The sequence below is a fragment of the Schistocerca piceifrons genome, chromosome 4, assembly GCF_021461385.2.
Source record: "Schistocerca piceifrons isolate TAMUIC-IGC-003096 chromosome 4, iqSchPice1.1, whole genome shotgun sequence".
Lineage (NCBI taxonomy): Eukaryota > Metazoa > Arthropoda > Insecta > Orthoptera > Acrididae > Schistocerca > Schistocerca piceifrons.
The window spans coordinates 580,116,568-580,122,732 of record NC_060141.1 but is presented as its reverse complement, the minus strand read 5'-3'; the positions used below and the strand labels follow the sequence as shown (position 1 = coordinate 580,122,732).

Here is a 6,165-nt window from a genome sequence, read left to right as displayed (position 1 = left end):
ATTGGCGCTGTGCAGGAACATCTTTGCTTGGTTACTGGGTAACTGGTAGGCGAGATTCCGCAAGGGCTGCCGAGCCGTCATATATGGCTATGCAAAGCATACGTTATGACAGTGGCTTATTAGGGACACAATGAGCTTTTCGGGCTTCACTGTCGCTGCTGACGTGTTTACTTTCCCACAGCGGTTATCTTTGGGCCAGCAGCGGCAGCCTGGTCAGAGGATTGCTGATGCTGAGACGCGTCTCTGAATTCGAGCCTGTAGCCACTCAACCAATTGCCGGACAGGAACCTGGTATGGAACTTTTTCCCACCTGAAAAATGTTGAGATCTTTATGGAGAGCATCTGCCTCCATCATTGGGCAGTGATGTGAAATTGTTAAACAAGTGTCGTGAGTTCGCCTCATCCTGGTTACAGCGCATCTTCAAAGTGTGGCTCAAATGGCTCTGAGCACTATGGGACTCAACTGCTGTGATCATAAGTCCCCTAGAACTTAGAACTACTTAAACCTAACTAACCTAAGGACAGCACACAACACCCAGCCATCACGAGGCAGAGAAAATCCCTGACCCCTCCGGGAATCGAACCCGGGAACCCGGGCGTGGGAAGCGAGAACGCTACCGCACGACCACGAGATGCGGGTTCAAAGTGTGTTTTCTGTCCTTGCATAAAACTGGACGAGAGCGCGCTCATCAGTTAATTATATTAAACTGTTTGTGACCATTTTTAGTATGCTTTGTGAGTTGCTGTGGGCAGTTGTTGCATTTTTTTGTTAACTACACCAGGCGAGCTGTTGTCGCAAATGCTGAAAGTACGTAGATCGTTGGTGCTCACAGAAGCTATTCGTTATATGTCGTCATTCTTTTAATGAGATTTGCTCTTAAGAGACTTGTTTTAAAACTTTCCTACTGATTTCCGTTTCATAACTTGTATATGCTCTCAAGTTTACTTGTGTACGTGTGCCTATGTTAGTAGGGACCTTATTAATATAACTCCTTATGTTGCAGGGGAGCGTAAAATTATTATTATTATTATTATTGTTATCGTAGGTACATGGTAAAGAAGAGTGAAAGGAGGTCTCTGTGTATAGTCCTAGGTGCCTGCTATCAGCACCTCAATTGACAACTAACTCAAAACAAAGAGCTATGTTTATCTGGTACTTAATTACTGAATGTAGTGGGTAATAAACGAATCTATCTCCTTTAGTGAAAGCAGCTGGGCAGCTAGTTGAGTTTGTGTTCTTCTATTTAATTTTTCAATGCTTGAGCCACATTTTGAGAGATCTCGACACTTTGTGATACTGCCACCACTTTCATTGTCATCTGTTGTTTTGCCTACATCTGCTACCCCAGTGGGGTTAACTGTCTTTTTTTTTAAATTCATCATGAAGAACATCTCTTATTTGTTAAAATTTTAATTTCCTTGTTGCTGCAAAGTGTTTCACCTAACTTATTAATCTGGTACTGGAAGGCGTTTTTATTAAGTATCTGAGTTATAAGACCGCATTAGTAGGTGGACAAGGGGGTGTCACCCCAAAGTACCGTTATCCAGGATGGCCGCAATGACGTAATCCAAGATGGCGGTCGTGACGTCATCTTATGACGACATCCAAGATGGCGGCTTTTGGCTGGGAGTTTGAATTTTGGCGGGAAGATAGGTCAGTTGGGCTCCCTCCACTAACCTAAGCGCCCCCTTCCTCTCGCCTCACCCAGAAAATGGCGGGAAGTTCAAATTCCATCAGGACATTGCAACACACCTCTACTAGCCTAAGAAAGTGGCGGGGAAATAGGTCACTTGAGCTACCTCCACTAACTTAAGTCACCTGACTGCCACCTCTTCATAGGGATTGGCGGGAAAATGACTCAGCCTGCACAGGGCTGCTGGAGAGAGGAAGTGAGTGTACTTTTTTATTTTGGCACAATGTATTTAGGGGTATAGTTTGAGAGACAGTATATTTATCACAGTGATACAAAACACACGCTCTGACATGCTTGGAGTCACGCCACACAGCCTAGAGACCTGTAAAATACCGCTAAATTACCGAAACATCCCATGTATTATGCACTGCAGACGTGCTTGCTAATTGTAAACTGTCAAAATAATGCACTGCACAGCCTGCAGACCTGCAAACCACTCGTAAGCAATGCAATACATTCATGTCCAGAGAGCCAACCACTCGTTAATTGTCAAAATAATAATCCATCTTAAAGACTCTGCAAATATGTATGACATGTCATCAACTATCGAAATCATGCACCAGTCTTTATTTAAACAATTTGAAGCAGTACCACCATCCAGTGTGTTCGCCATGAGGTCTGAAGTCCAACTGACCTCGTACACAGTACCACCACCGTAGGGTGCTGTCGTCCATTCCATGACATAATCCAAGGTGGCGACCATGACTTCAGCTGATGACATAAGTACCGTTATCCAAGATGGCGGAATTTGGCGGAAAACAGTGTGTTCTACACGAGGTCTGGACCTAGTACACAGCACTGTCACCAGAGCGTGCTGTCAGTCTGGCATCTTGTATTGTGTGTATAACATCGAAGCACTTTGTGCAGGGAATTACGTTGGCAATCAGTGACAAAATGTAATGTGCAATAGTGTAATGTCAATCAACAGCTTCGCTGTTACACCAGTGATGCAAGTGGAGTAGCAAGATGATGAAATTGCTGTGATATACATAGTCAACCACAAAGAAGAAAACCAGCAGAAGACACCACTGATTTCGATTTCTAGCCATACACAGCCCCCTCCTTCCCCCCAAATGCCACACCAGCAGCTACAGTAAAAACAATGGACAAAGTGTTCTAGATTAATCTAGTTTAAGACTGTTTATTTTTAAGTAACATTTCTCTATGTATGTATGTATGTATAAACGCCTGAAGATGAACAGAACATATTCGAAACGCGTTGCATTATGTTAGATTAAGCATAAAATAAAAAGTGACTAGTAGCAGAAACTTGAAATAAATAATTAACTTTTAATACGTTTATTCTTTACTAGTAAGACACTCCTAAAGAAGAGTCAACTTAATAAAATCCCTGACATCTGACAGCGGTTTTGACAGATTTCAACTGTGAAGCGGAAAAGGCTGTAGGTGAAAACGATAGCGATCTATAGAACTACGAAGAGATGTTTCTATATAGAAATTTACAAAATCGCTTCGTAGACACAGTAGGAAGCTGCACCCAGCGTAAGAAACTTCGTGGAATCAAGTTTCTTAATTTGGTCTCTATACTTACACATTTATACATTATGGAAATTTCTTTGTTGGATTGTTTCATAACATCAAAGGTGCTTTCACGAATGCATGGAAATAAAGTTTTTTCGATACTTCTCTACACAAACAGTTAATTTTTTAGAATGAAATTTTCACTCTACAGCGGAGTGTGTGCTGATATGAAACTTCCTGGCAGATTAAAACTGTAATTGGAAGGTAGGAGACGACGTACTGGCAGAAGTAAGGCTGTGAGGACGGGGCGTGAGTCGTGGTTGGGTAGCTCAGTTGGTAGAGCACTTGCCCGCGAAAGGCAAAGGTCCCGAGTTCGAGCCTCGGTCCGGCACACAGTTTTAATCTGCCAGGAAGTTTCAGTTAATTTTTTGTTTTCATTTATAATAGGAAAGTGGCAGAATGGCTACCCGGGGAATGCCAGCTTTGTCAGTTAGTTATATATATGCAAATCTTGATACAAATCTGGTATATCTTTTAGTGAAATCCGTAGTTCCTAAGATTAACCTTCTCGTACAGACAGAAAATCGCACCGAGAGGACTATAATTTACAATATAGCTCAGCATAGATAATACAGATCGCTGCCTCCCTCAACTGATTATGTCATTTCTTGAAATTTTTCATAGTACTGACTACCTGAATTACAAACTATTAATGATACGAGTAGATACACGATCAGAGCATTTAACCTTCCCTTGTTGCCCTGTACGTAAGCCATACCCCTCGCCCAATGAAACTGAAAATTAAACTTGCAGCTGTTGTTATCGTTAGAACATAGAGTGATAATGATAAAGAGGGAGGGGTGGGACTAGCAGGTTATAAGACGACACACGTGAAGCGCACCTGGTTTATGCGTGGTAGTTTTGTACAGCATTACTGTAATTACATTACGCTCAGTTGTTGTATCATTTGCTTCATGTTATAGGGTTGTTGGTGCTTTAGGAGATTTTTTATAAATCATGGGATCCAGTGTATTTGGGCATCTTATCTCTCCTCGCATACCTGTCTTTTCCAATATACCTCCCACCCCTCTGCAGCAACTCGCAACCGCAGCACCGCCATCGAGGAAGCTTTAGGCGCTCGGCACGTGGCCCTGGCGCGACAGAGCTGGTACAGGCCATAATCACGTTAGAGAGAAATATTCCTCCGTCGCGGAAGGGGCGGTCGAGTTATTATTCTGACACGGGGGAGGGCGAGCAGGCGGCGGCAGCGGCAGCGGCAGCGGCTAGCAGTGAAAGCGAGAGCGGCGCCCCCGCTGAGCTGTCGGGCCGGAGTGTCGCTGTAAATGAGTAATCGGCCTGTGGAGTCGGGGGCGTGGCGCGGCGCGGCGCGGCGCAGAGCGCTGAATATGCAGGGGCGCTGGCTGGAGCCGGGGCTGTCGGCTACAGCTGCGGCCGACACGCCGGCGCCGCTGCATTATGGACGCCGCGTCTGCGACGTCACAGTCCCGACACCTGGCGGTACTTCCCCACGTCACCCGTCCCCACGCATCCGTTGCTGTGTCAAGCTGAAAAAATACGGACACTGCAAGTGATGCAAGTTACAGGACTCAGGACACGCACTACAAAAACATGTTTTGCGCTGTGTAACATTTTCGGTGCAAAAACAGACATAATGTCTTATGGGATAACAGCAATCAGTGATTTTATAATTTTACTTAAAATCCGTCTTGATTGCAAATTTTTTATTCATATGACCAGTTTCGGTTCATTCAGAACCATCTTCAGATCTGTAAAAATAATGATACTAATTTACTATTTCACGGAAGCAAATCTTATTCATCCTATCTAATCAACATCAAATGTACCAGAACGTACCTGATATTTCAGTTACAGGAGTAACCCGTCCAAATCCAGCAACTTTCACATGCTACGTCACATAAAATTGGTTGGCAGAGTGCACGTCATTTATATTAGTTATAACACTATTACCGACAGGTGGCGTGTGGTACATTTGTTACATTCCATCTGCACATACTGTATTCAGTAGATCTTTTTTTATATTAAAAATACTTAATTAAAATATGTAGATGTCCAGGTTAAAATCTGTACTTATCAGAATTAAGAAACAGCAAAATTATCATTTTTATACGATCTAAAAAACATAGGGCCATTTATATATCTATGGTGCTGACGTGAACTTGTTTTCCTCTACGGTCTGCTTCCGTGGTTCCCGCCATTTTGGTGTTGTGCCGCGGTCCGCTCAGTCGTCTGATGTCCATCGCCGCGGGCAAGAGGGCCGCACAGGAGGGCCCCGTCAACGACGCCAGGCGCTGCACGCGTCTTCCGGCTTCTCCACCGCGCACCATCTCTAATCCCACGGCTTGGATCTCCACACGCAACAGTTGTCATCTTAGTAGGTCGTCATAAATGCTAAAATAGGTGGTATGATTGAATTCGCTTTGGTCGTTGAGGATTAAATCCGGATCTTTATTTTTGTGGGTGTATATTTCAAATGGCTCTGAGCACTATGGGACTTAACTGCGGAGGTCATCAGTCCCCTAGAACTTAGAACTACTTAAACCTAGCTAACCTAAGGACATCACACACACCCATGCCCGAGGCAGGATTCAAACCTGCGACCGTAGCGGTCACGCGGTTCCAGACTGTAGCGCCTAGAACCGCTCGGCCACCACGGCCGGCTTGTATATTTCAATTTCTTCCAAAATGTTAAGAAACCGTCCCTTATGAGCTCTATGCAGGATGTCTAAATTGTGTTCAATCATAACGCCTATTTTAGCATTTATGACGACCTACTAAGATGACAACTGTTGCGTGTGGAGATCCAGGCCGAGGGATGAGAGATGGTGCGCGATGGAGAAGCCGGAAGACGCGTGCAGCGCCTGGCGTCGTTGACGGGGCCCTCCTGTGCGGCCCTCTTGCCCGCGGCGATGGACATCAGGCGACTGAGCAGACCGTGGCACAACACCGA

At 44.6% G+C, this 6,165-nt stretch overlaps 1 non-coding gene across 1 annotated transcript; it reads left to right on the top strand.

Moving 5' to 3' along the window:
- Positions 1 to 3,494: 3,494 nt before the first annotated feature.
- On the top strand, positions 3,495 to 3,569 carry Trnas-cga. Its single transcript has one exon. It is a non-coding gene; the product is annotated as a tRNA-Ser (tRNA).
- Positions 3,570 to 6,165: the final 2,596 nt, after the last annotated feature.